Genomic DNA, 13,359 nt, shown 5'->3' with positions numbered 1-13,359 from the left:
GAAGTTAGATCGTGTAATATCAAATACCTGAGTCTATGTAGATGTATGCAATTTTGTTAATAATTATTAATACTTATTAACAATAACTGCATTTCTCTGAAACTTAGCTAATTCCAAATATCTTACATTACAGTCCTCTCTTCTGTATGGCATATTTGTTTTCTTTTGCTCCTTCCACAATGACTAAGCATGTTTGATCATTATATCTGGAATATCCATTTGATTGTTAAGTGGTTCTCAAACCTAGCTCTGTTCCAAAAGAATCCATATCTTTGCATTTGGGGATCAGGTATTGAAAAGTTTCCCCAACTTCTCCTGCACAACTAATGTAGCCAACTCTGGTAAGTCTTCCATAATTTCTCCCCGTTTCATAATGTCAATAATTTTCTTTTTTTCTTCAGTCTCTCCTGTTCTGTATGATCATCAAGATTTATTTTATATTAAAAGCCTCTTTTCTCTGTTTGGTCATAACATTTGTTTATGAGTTATCAGTTTTACATTTATCAATTCTTAAAACTTTAATCATTTAAATCTTTAAGTCTTGCCTGGCTGGTGTGGCTTGCTGGTTGAGCATCAACCTATGAACCAGGACGTTGATGCTTTCTTTATTCCTGGTCAGTGCACAAGCCTGAGCTGTGGGTTCCATTCCCAGTGGGGGGAATGCAGGAAGTAGTGATCATTGATGTTTCTATCTCTCTCTCTTTCTCCCTTCCTTTCTCTGAATTCTATTAAAAATATCTTTAAGTCTTAAGATTTTGTAGCTCAATAAAGTATTGATTTCAAATTATGTGAAATATATTTAAAGTTAATTTATAGATATTTAACCTTCATTTAAAAATATTAAGCATTAATACAATTAGATTGGCATGAGGATAGAGATATAGATCAATAGAACGGAATAGAATCCAGAAACTAGTTGATATGATATTCAACAAAGATATCAAGGCAATGCAGAAGATAAAGGAGAGTCTTCAATAAGTGATGCATGAACAATTGAATATCCATCTATCTATCTATCTATCTATCTATCTATCTATCTATCTATCTATCATCTACCTATCCATCCATTCAGGGTTTGCCCTGGCAAAAGACTGCTATTGGGGAAGACCACCAAAGATTTCAGTATTCATGCACATAAGTCAAGCTGCCTCAAGCACACTGCTAGTGTCCCCTCTCAACCATCTGACAGATTTGCAGCCATGCCAGGAGGCTAAGGTGGGACACTGAAAAACTCTGAAGGACAGAACTCATGAAATCTTTAGCAAAACTGAAGTCCAATGAAGACCCACCTCAATTTCTGAATAGATTCAGGTAAGTAGTCCCCAGCCTTATTTAACAAAGGAAAGAAAAACTCCTTTATGGTAGGATATAACATCATCTGGGGATGCTATAGCTCCCTCATACATACTATGTGTCATACAGAAAAAGTATGAGACCTGTGAAGAAGTAATATGTAATAGGTAACCAAAAAAAATAAAAAAATAAAAAAGCAGACAATACAAGATCAGGCACTAGAGTTTGCTGATGAGAATATACATTTACTCTATGAGAAAAGATATAAAATAGATGAAAAGATGGAAAATTTCACTAGAGTATTATAATTTTTATTTTTATTTATTTATTTATTTATTTATTCATTCATTTATTTATTTTAAATGTTGCTTATCAGAAGAGAAGTTGGTCTATTTGTTTTTTTTTAAATATATTTTATTGATTTTGTACAGAGAGGAAGGGAGAGAGATAGAGTTAGAAACATTGATGAGAGAGAGTCATTGATCAGCTGCCTCTTGCACACCCCCTACTGGGGATATGCCCGCAACCAAGGCACATGCCCTTGACCAGAATCGAACCCGGGACCTTTCAGTCCCCAAGCCGACGCTCTATCCATTGAGCCAAACCGGTTTCAGCAAGTATTATAATTTTTAAAAAGTGAAATCTAATGTATGTTTTAGAACTAAAACTATAAATATAATTACTGCAATTAAAAACTAAATGAAGAGCCCTAACTGGTTTGGCTCAGTGGATAGAGCATTGGTCTTCGGACTCAAGGGTACCAGGTTCGATTCCAGTCAAGGGCATGTACCTTGGTTGCAGGCACATACCCACTGGGGAGTGTACATGAGGCAGCTAATCAATGTCTCTCTCTCACCGATGTTTCTAACTCTCTATCTCTCTCCTTCCTCTTTGTAAAAAATCAATAAAATATATTTTTAAAAACCTAAATGAATATATTTTACAAATTAGACAAAGAACTCAAGATCAATGAATAAAATAGGTCAGTAGAAATGGCCAAACAGAATCAAAGAGAGAAAAACTCATACATTACACAAAAGTAGGTGAGACACACTAAAAAAGATCTAATCTACATGTAATTGGAGTCTCCAAATAGAGAAAAATAGTGTGAAATGATAGCAATATTTTTAGGTATTTTATCCAAGAACTTCCCTAAACTAATGAAAATCAGCAACTCACAGTTAAGAAGCTTAGGGAATGTCCAGCAGGATTTGGAAAAGAAGCCTAGACATATCATTGTCAAATTCCTAAAAAACGAAGGTAAAAAATTTTTTTAAAACTTGTCAGAACTTAAAGATTAATTAACTGCAAGAATTAGCAAGCTTAATAGCTAATTTCTGAAGAGAAAAAATGGAAGCCAGGTGGGGAATGAGAAAATGCTCTTAAAAGTGCTGAAAGAATTAACTGCCAACCTGGAATTACATATTTAGCAAAAGTATCCTTTAAAATAGAAATAAAGTGAAAACATTTTCTGACAAATACTGAGGGAAATCATTGTATATATATATGAATATATTTAAAAGATAAGAAAAAGAAATTTTTCCAATAGGAGAGAAATAAATATAAACAAAAATATGGAAATGCAGGAGAAAATGGAGTTGGGGGAAGAAAACACAAATTGTTGTCTCTAGAGTAATGATAAAAACTCATTGCAACTGCAGGAAAGAAACTGGAAAATACCTTCTATTCCTGAGGGAGGAACTGGAACATTATGCTTTGTACTATGACCTTCCTCAGATTTTGATGTCCATGGGGGTTCCTGAAACCAGTCTCCCTGAGACTACTATATAGGCTGGGCCCAGAACCAGAGCTGGAGGTTAAGAAGAGAATTTTAAAGGTTACACTCCCCAAACCCAGGGAAAAGATACCTATCTATACTGAGGTTTAAACAGCATCAGAGTGCTTGCTGTGGCAGCACGTATACTAAAGAGAACATCAGAGAATGCCACCCGTGCCCCACTCCCTCCACAACGTGAACAAGCATGATGTACAAGAAACAGTGAGCACTGGTGGGAGAACTGCAATATGCAGATCCTCTCTGTAGTACCATATAAAGGGAAGAGTGAAAGCTGAGGGTGGAACAGATAATGGGTCAACCAGCCCTCAATCTGGACACTTTATCATTAGGGGAATTTGAAGTCTGGCATGCACTGAGAGTAGACAAAGCTGAAGAGTGCCCTGTATGGACATAGCCAAGGAAATAGTAAACTTGAAGAAATGTCAGTAGAAATTACCCAAGCTGAAACAAAAGAATAAAAGGTACAAAAAACAAAAACAGTAACAAACAGAATATCCAAGAACTGTGGGATAAACCCAAATTATATATGCATATTGGAATATCAAAAGGAGAAAAGAGAAACATGGGTAGAAGAAATATTTAAAGAAATAATAGTTGACAATTTTCCAAAATTAATGACATGGAACCTCAAATTCAAGAAATTCAGAGAACACCAAGCAGGATAAATACCAATCAACCAAACAAACTACAGCACATGCCTATGCATATAATAACAAAACAGTTGAAAGCAAAAGAGAAAATTTGAAGTTAAAAGAAATGCATGACATGCAATTTACTTTGATAGGCAAAAACAAAACACAACTTGAAACCATATCTCATGTCTTATACAAAAGCTAATAACGCAAATGTTTGTAGATATAAATGCAAAACCTACAACTATAAAACTTCTAGAAGAAAATTTAGGAAAACAATATTTGTGACATCAGGTTAAGCAAAGATTTTTTAAAGGCATTATACCAAAAAACATGATACATACAAGGAAAAAATTATGAATTGGATATTATCCAATTAAATTTTTTTTTAATCTGTGAAGACATTGTTAAGTGCATGAAAAGATAAACTTGCAATTGGGAGAAAATATTTTCAAATCAAATTTTTGACAAAGGTCCTGTATCTAGAAAACTCATAATTCATAAATCTTAACAATAAGTCCATTTTTTTTAAGCTCTCCAAATAATTCAAACATACAGCCAAATTTGGAAACCTCTCTTCTATGGCATCCTATTTCACTTTCTGAGAAACAGAACTCACCTTCTGTCTTACATTAAAGTTGGCTAAGAGACATAAATATAAACTCCAGTCTCAGGCATTCATGTTCCTTCTAATCTGGGTAGCTTTCTGGTGTGTGCACCAGCAGCCTGAAGGAGTTTGGAATGATATTTCAATTATGGTTCTTCTGTAACTTCTGTTTATTCTATTCCTTGTTGCACCTGTAGTTTAAATGTGGCTTTAGAAACCAGGCATGCATCGCTCATGAAAAGCAAAACATACAATGTAAAACATTTATATTATCTTTAAAAGGTCATTAAATGAAAATGCATCTCACCGTGTCTGTGCAACTTCTAAATTAATGAAGTTAATACACTTTTGAGTATCTCTCTAAAGAGCAACTGGGCATGTCTTTTTCATTGAGGATAGAACTTCAGGCAAATCCTCTGAAGGTGGATAAGTTGCAGTAAATTAATTATTCTAATATTGATTTTTATGATTTGCTCATCACTTTGTTTCTAAGGAAAATTTTCTTTTAGAGTGGTGATATTCACATTTTAGTAGGCATGAAAAACAATGTCTTCACAGAACACATGTTTTTTGTTGTTGTATTTTTAAAATAGATTCTTAACCTCCTAACCACAGAAGTTGTGTGTAGTTAATGTTGGGATAAATCCCTCAAACTTATATGTTTAAATAAGTACCTCTTAGTAACAGAGGATTTCAAATAATAGTGGTTAATATGGGAAAACTAGGGCCATAGAATACTCTTTAATAGTCCTGGGTAAGGAAATCATCTCTGAGAATTTTGCATGTTTCTGTGATTCCTGTTACTGAAAACCAGCAAAGATATTGAGTTTCACCAACATAGACATTCTGAGGCAAAATAAAAGTGGTTAAAATATAAGGGGAGAAAATCTAGCTTTGAAAATGAGCCTCCCTTTCACTGCCTTTTTTTTTTTTTTTTTAAATAAATGACAACTTCGGCAAAATGACTCACTGGAGAGTTATTATGCATCAAGTATGATAATAGTCATTAATATTCTGGCCACAAATGCAATTCACTTAGTGAACGCCAGTCACTTTGAAGCATGAAGTACCTAATGTAATTGCATTCTGCAGCCAGGATGCGCACTGACCCCTGGGCGGCCATGTGAATGTCTCCCTTGAAGCATTGGATAGAAACCACTATGCGTGGCACTGAAGTGGAGCCTTTTCATTTCCATTCTTCCTCCCATCCCATTTTCTTTCTCTGTTTAAAAAAGAATAGTTTACTGATTTTTAGAGAGAGAGGAAATGGGTAGAGAGAAACATTGATGTGAGAGGGAAACATGGATCAGTCACCTCCTGCTCGCCACATAATGGGGCTGGAGCTCAAAACCAGGCATGTGCCCTGAACAGGAATGGAAGCAGCCACCTTTTGGTGCACAGTATGACACCAACCAACTAGGACGCACTGGCCAGGGCTTCCATCCCATTTTCTTTTAGACTACTGAGTTACGTTCAGAATCAAGAAAGCAAGAATGTTTGTTATGTCTTTCCTATGTCTATTCTAATAATAGAATGTGAACATTTTCTGGCTGTTTAGAAGACCAGTATAAAAAGCAATTTAGTTTCTCATGTTTGTGGCAATTACTATAAAACCAGCAAGGGGTAATATGAAGGCAATTTGATTATCAGCACAGTATAACTTTTGCCTTTTCCTCAGATTTTAGCCTTTTCTTTAGTGATGAATTGTATGAAACACTGTCATTACATCCTCCCCTAAATTCTTTCCCCATCAAATGCACTTTCTTTTCCCCTTCATTTGCCATTTAACTTTTGCTAAGTACAACTGGGAATGGCATTATGGCCTCCAATAATAGAAGAAAAATTAAATGTGTGCTGAAAAGCTCTCCGGTGCCTTTTCTAGAAGGGTGAGGCTCATTGTCATGCATGAGCCTATTGGTTGAGTTCCAATGGAGGACACAGGAGTGTGATTCTAGAAAATCCTATTGTGAGTTTTGGGAGCTCCAGCCAGCCAGCCAAACAGTTGCTACTGCTCAGGCATCCCATCCTTTGCATTTGTTAAATTGTATTTCTCATTAGAGATAACACTTGTAACAAGCTAGAGGAAAGTAGGTCTTGCGGCAGCTTAATTTGAGAAAATTGATTAAGATAAATTTAAGATTGTGCCCATCTTAGAGAAAAAGCAAAGAACTCATTATAAAAAGAATGGACTGCTTGCTATTATTCTGATAGAGTGCAATTTAACAAGCAAATTTATGCACGGTTCAAGCCAACTGCTTGGCATTTGTATTTTGCTTGGTGGTTCCTAAAGAAAAAAATAATTAACCCACATGAGGAAGGGAGCAGACGTTGACACAGACAAATTTGGAAAATACACAGAATTATAAAAGAAAATTAATATTACTGCTAACATTTCAAAGCATATGCTTCCAGCCTGCTTTCTATGTGTGCATTTATGTTGTTTTTGGCATCATGTTTTATTCCCTGCTTTGTATACTGCCTTTCTTGAACCTAATCTTGAATTGTAAACATTTCCCAATGCTATTCAAATGTTTAGCAAACATAAATTTAATATTTGTTTAATGCTACCTTTACTTATGCATTATAATTTAATTAACCATTCTTTTATAATTGGGCATTAAGTGTTTCTATAATGCTCTGATAATCTTGGTCCATCATAATGATACCGTTGTAATGAGCTAGTTGTAATTAAACCATAGAAAAGGAGCAAAAGGAAAGGCCAGACATTATCGGCATGTCATTTGCACAGCCTCACCAGGAAGCTGCAGCTTTGCATGCCCCAGGAAACCCTGGGGCCATTCCCTGTGGATCACTGGGGTGAGGGACTAGACAAAGAGGAAGATGGGTGCAAGCACAGGGAAGTTAGGGTAGCAAAGGGAAGGCGTCTGTCACTCAAATCTGGGGACAGAGATCATTGGCTAGAGTGGGTATGACCATTGCAAGCCCACCGAAAATTTGGGAATACATAATCCCCTAAACAAGGAGTTCCGTCTCTTGGCTCTCTGGTTCCTTTAGTTTTGCTCCTGCTTCCTTGCATTCATATATGTTCCCTCCATGACCTGTGGCCATGTGGACCCCACACACAATGGATTAATAGACTGCAGCCGGGAGCACAAACTAAGCGAGCCTGCTACCATATTAGACTGTGTCGCACATGGAGAGGAAAGTCTGGACGTTGGCTTTGATTTTAGCTCTGAGCCTTCTTCCTTGCCGGAACAGAGGGCATGGGTCCTTGCAAACTCAGGAGTGCAAGTCCACAGAAATAAAGCTTTCTACAATGTCTCATCCTCCCATGCAAGTCTCAGAAAGTTCCTTTTCATGGGATATTGCAAGAAACTCACTCCCACTAGCAATTTGTGGAGACATAGAGATCTTCCCACCAATAGCAGTGGAAGGCCTAAAATATTTGTGGAAGATCCCATATTTTGACAAGTAAATTAAACTGGATCTCCTTGACATAAACTAAGTGTCCAACATTTCAATTCAGACCCTACAGGTTAAGAGTTCAGTCTCACAAGACTACCCCCCCCCCCAAATTTCAAATACCAGTTGTAATGAGGTACCCAGGCTATCTGTACTTTTGTACAACTTGGCTACAAACTTGAGGATTCCCACAATCCCCTCTTCAGATTTGCTAGCTTGCTGGAAGGACCCACAGAACTTAGGAAAATTCTGTACTTACTATTATAGTTTATTATTAACGATAGAAGTAACTAGCCAGATGAAGAGGTGTATAAGGTGAGGTCCAAAGAGTCTTAAACACAGAAGCTTCTGTCTTCCTGAAGTTGGGGTGTGCCACCCTCCCCATGCCTCAATGTGTTCATCAACTCAGAACCCCATCACTTAGTGTGTTTTTTTTGTTGTTGTTGTTTTTGTTTTGTTTTTATGAGTATTTCTTTATGTAGAAATGATTGAGTAAATAAATTATTGGTTATCAGGATTGAACTCAATGTGTAGCCCCTGTCTCTACCCTTCAAAGCAGTTTTATTTTAATTGAGAAAAGCTCCTGAAGTCAGTTAACTTTACCCTGTTTAAAAAGTCCTTGAGACTGCCCTACAGCTACGGAGGGGATCTTTTCCCTCTCAAACACACGCACTCTGCCCCAGAGGCAGCAGTTCCTGCTTTAACACATCTCAAATGGGCCTCTTGATAGTAACACTTTGATCCCAGTCTCTATTCACTCCACAGGAAAAGCTTCTGGATCTTCCTTGGCCCACACTCTGCTCTACTCTCACTCCCATCTCAGCTCCTCCACCCCCACCGAGATCCAGTGTTTAGGGCCGTGTTTGTTCAGGGAGGGAGAAGGGAGCACATGAAAAGTAACAAAGACAACAAATTCCATTCAGAATCGCAAACTGGCAATTTGCCATAATAATAACAATATTAACAACAAGAAAGCCAATAATATTTATAAGCGATGAATATGTTAAGTGCCAGGTATTGCTCTAAACCCTTTATGCATTATTGTCATAAATTCTTACAACAGCCCTCTAAGCTGTCATCACCATTTTACAGATGGAGAAACTAAGTTATAGAGAGGCCTATTCAGATGGTAGGTGGGGAAATTGGGGTTAAACCCAGACATTCTGACTCCAGTGCCAAGGCCACATGAGACTATGCTGATAGATCAGAAAAGGAGAAGAATGTATTAAAGGTTTCCTGGAGGAATGTTTGTCATTCCTCTAAGCAGAAGTCAGAAGCCTGAGGACAGGATGGGAGGGGGTATGGCAAGTCCAAAAAATACTGTCTATCCATGGTCCCAGAACCTCCTGTAATTTCTCTCTCCTTAATGTCTTTGCATGTGCTAGTTTCTATATTTCTAGATTCTAGTCTCAGTCTATACTCTTAAGTCAGTAAAAGATCAAATAAAAGGTGTGCCAGAAAAACATGGCCTGGGCCGAAACCAGTTTGGCTCAGTGGATAGAGCGTCAGCCTGCAAACTGAAAGGTCCCGGGTTCGATTCTAGTCAAGGGTATGTACCTTGGTTGCGGGCATATCCCCAGTAGGGGGTGTGCAAGAAGCAGCTGATCGATGACTCTAACTCTCTCCCTTTCTCTCTGTAAAAAAATCAATAAAATATATTTTAAAAAATGACCTGGGAAAAAATATGGACATGGAAATAGGGAAATATTTATAGAATCTAGGTAAATGCATTTTGATCAACTAAAAACAACCACAACACATAATTGGTTAGTAATAAGGAAATAATGCAAGGAATCTAGAAAGCCCTGAGATATCTTTAAAAATTTGAACATGCATTTATTCTAAACCAGCCAACTTATTTTTTCCCTTTTCTTCCTGTAACTGTCACCTTTTTCTCCTTCTCCCTCATTTGCTCTATTTCTTTTTGCTTACTCTTTTCTCTCAATGATGGGAGCAACATAGAAATTTAAATATAATGACCTCTATAACATTTCTTTTTTTTTTTTTTTTAAAGAATGAACTTTTCTTTTTAAATATATTTTATTGATTTTTTACAGATTGGAAGGGAGAGGGAGAGTTAGAAACGTCGATGAGAGAGAAACATCGACCGACCAGCTGCCTCTTGCACACCCCCTACAGGGGATGTGCCCGCAACCAAGGTACATGCCCTTGACCGGAATCGAACCTGGGACCCTTCAGTCCGCAGACCGACACTCTACCACTGAGCCAAACTGGTTTCAGCAACATTTCTTAAACCATCTTTTTTATGTAACAGATTCTGCATGAGCTCCCTTTCATTCATTTGACTAACTCCTACTCATCCTATCAAATTGAGCTCAGATTAAAGCCCTCCTTGCATGAATGCTCTTAGTTTATTGTTCCCCATTCACCCTGTGCTGACTTCTGTCAAAGATTGTGGTAGAGTAAAAAAAAATGTCCCAAATTTTCCACCTCTTATTGTATCCATGTACTTTGCCATATAACTTTGTAGTTCCATCAGGGGTTTCTATTTCCCCTGACTCTTGAGCATGGGCTGGCCTTGTGACTTTCTCTGGCCAATGGTGGTCTGAGAAAGGGTATGCTTGGTTTCAGACTGTATCTCCAGAGATCATGTGACCTCTGGTTTCGTAGGGCCCTTCCTCTCCCATGAGAACAGGCTGGGATGCCCTGTTAGTGGCTGGGGAAGCATGTGAAGGAGAGCTGAGCCAACTAACTCTCTGGAACAAAGCCCTTGGCCAACAGGCCAGCTGGTTGTAGTTGTATAAAGGAATACAGAAGAGAATTGTCAAGTCAGGCTCAGATCAGCAAAACTTCTTCATAAGCCTGAAAAATCATGAGAAACAACAGTTATTGTTTTTGTTTTTGTTTTACCTGGTAAATTTTGGGTTGATATATTAGATAGCAATTACTGACAGATACAGAAATTGTTGGCCATACCAAATGCTAAAGTATGTGGCATTAGCTTTGTTTCTGAGTGGTGAGTGGAGGCTAAAAAAAATAAATTGTGGATAAACTAAGTTTGGGCTAAAAAAATGACTAGAAAAATGGAAACCCATATTATCTCTGATAATAAAAGCATAATATGTTAATTAGACTGGATGTCCTTCCAGACATCATTCCAGACCACCTTCTGGATGAAGCCAGAGCTGTGAGAGAAGCCCAGGTCCTGGGTGCCTGCTGGTGGCCTCAGAGAAGCTTGGTCCTGGAGAAGTCCAGGTTCTGGAGGGAAGCCCTGGTCCTGGGTGCCAGAGAGAAGCCAATGCTGGCAGCTGGGGGTAGGAAGGCCTACTCTTACATGAATTCCGTACAATGTGCCTCTAATCTTATATAATAAAAGTGTAATATGCTAAGTGTCCAACTGATTGGCTGACCATTCAGTCAACTGCTCAATCAGTCGCTTATGACGCATACTGACCACCAGGGAATAGATGCTCCGACTGGTAGGTTAGCTTGCTGCTGGGGTCTGGCTGATTGGAACTAGGAGAGAAGGTTGGATATACCGTGGAGCCCTCCTACGGTCCCTCCCCAGCCAGTCGGCCAACCTCCCATGGTCCCTCTCCAGCCAGCCAGCCCCCATCAGCCCCAATCAAGATGACCCCAATTAGCCCCAATCGCTGACCAGGCTGAGGGACCCCATCCATGCATGAATTTGTGCACTGAGCCTCTAGTACAGTAATGAAATGATTGGCAAACTGTTTGTAATACCTAGGGGTGTCGAACTCAATCAGAGAAGGGGCCAAAATCTAAAATCCAGCCTAAATCGCGGGCCGAATGGTTTACTGAACAGTCATAAACTGACAATGTCATAAACTGACAGCGGAGTGCAGTGATGACAGCGCAGTGCAGGCCACATTGCAAGGCCTGGCCGGCCGGATTTGGCCCGCGGGCCTTGTGTTTGACACATGTGCCTTAGAGGGTGGAACACATCCCCAATGAACTTTCGGATTTGGCTAAGAAGATTTCTAGGCATACTGTTAGTTGTATCTGTTGGTTGTTCCCTGATGAATATGACAAGGTAGAGAAAGAAGATGTACTAAAACCAAATTGGTCATATTGCAAATTTGAAGTTTGAAAAATAAAAATGTTTCTTATTTTCAACCTTTCACACCAGTAGGGTATGCCAAAAAAACATGGCCTGGGAGTAAATATGGACATGGAAACAGGAAAGAATTTATATAATCAAGGTAAACACATTTTGATTAACAAAATAATGATGATAATAATAATAATAATAATAACAACAACAACAACAATGCAAGGAATCTAAAAAGCCTTGAGATATCTTTAAAAATTTAAATGTGCATTTATTCTAGACCTGCCAACTTATTTTCTCCATATAACTGTTACCTTTTTCTCCTTCTCCCTCATTTGCTCTATTTCTTTTTGCTTACTATTTTCTTACCTCTCAATGATGGGGGCAACATAGAAATTTAAATATATTGACCTCTGTAACATTTTCTAAGCCATCCTTTTTATGTAACAGATTCTGCATGAGCTCTAAACATCATTATGGTAATTTGTGTCACTGAATAAATTTATACATTTAAAGAAGAAAGTATAACTTAATACTCAGGTGTTACTATGGTGGAAAAACACTTTTTAAATTGGAAGCTAAAGGCAAAACAATCAGGTCCTATGTGCCAACTGAAAGTCCCTTAAAATGGAATATTGTGGATTTCTTTCTTTTTTATTTTTTTGGTAAGTAAAAATGTTTTAGAGTACTTTTGTTTTTATTTTCTTTTAACCACTTGTAGAATTGAGTATAGTTTGAAGCCTCGTCTTTTGGGCTTCTGCTTTCTACAAGTCACAGGGTGGGGGTGTTGTGTTTGCCAAAATTGAAAAGGCCAGAATTTTTTTTAAAAAAATGACATGTTGCATAATTCTATTCCCCTTGCCAGGGCAGGCTCAGTTCCTTTCTGGTTAGATGAGGTCAAATGGAGACCTCCTGCTGAGTCATTTCCAGAAAAAGCTGTTTGCAGTCTCCACACATTTTCAGTGAGCAGATGATGCTACGGATGCTGCTGCTGATGGTGAGGATGATAATAATTAAGACTTTTCTGAATAATTCTTGGTACACAGTTTCCTGCTGCCCAAAATGGATGAAAGATATGGCATTCGGATTCAGGACAGTACTCCAGTGTGGTGTGGTGGCTCATAAAGTAAAAGCATCACAGGATACACAATATGAGAAGGAACAGTGAGATATGATAAGCATGTCTCTCCTTTCATCCCTGTCATAATTGCATGTTCACCCAAATTACCATCCAGTCCTGAGTCTCTGTGGAGGGGTGAAGACACAAGCCCACAGGGTCAGAAGTTGAGTCTGTAAGGATTTTTAAGAAATGACTGAAGCATATCTAAGACTATTAAGAGTATATGAATATTTGCTGGTCACAAGCACTGGGTAAGGAAGAATTTCTCCATCATTAGGACTTCTGTTCCTGCCATGATGGAAAGGAAAAACTAACTCTCCTGCCGAGACAAACTATAAAAGCTGGGTAAAACAACAGTTTGAAAGTCCTGAGGAGTAGGCATGTCAGCCAGGAAGTCTGAGAGAAGTGAGGTGCACTGAGGAGAGCTCACATTTACTTCCACATCATTTGCCA

The 13,359-nt window shown here is 38.2% G+C and overlaps 1 long non-coding RNA gene across 1 annotated transcript in view; it reads left to right on the top strand.

Moving 5' to 3' along the window:
• The first annotated feature begins 238 nt into the window (after nucleotides 1–238).
• The window catches only part of LOC311632867, a 35,676-nt gene continuing 22,555 nt past the window's right edge, over nucleotides 239–13,359 (top strand). The window contains exons 1-3 of the long non-coding RNA XR_014796845.1: nucleotides 239–341; nucleotides 1,190–1,311; nucleotides 12,652–12,783. This is a non-coding gene — a long non-coding RNA (uncharacterized lncRNA). The remainder of the gene's footprint in view (nucleotides 342–1,189; nucleotides 1,312–12,651; nucleotides 12,784–13,359) is intronic.

Source organism: Pipistrellus hanaki, assembly GCF_964339955.1.
Source record: "Pipistrellus hanaki genome assembly, chromosome: 14".
Taxonomy (NCBI): domain Eukaryota; kingdom Metazoa; phylum Chordata; class Mammalia; order Chiroptera; family Vespertilionidae; genus Pipistrellus; species Pipistrellus hanaki.
This window is presented reverse-complemented; position numbering and strand designations above follow the sequence as displayed.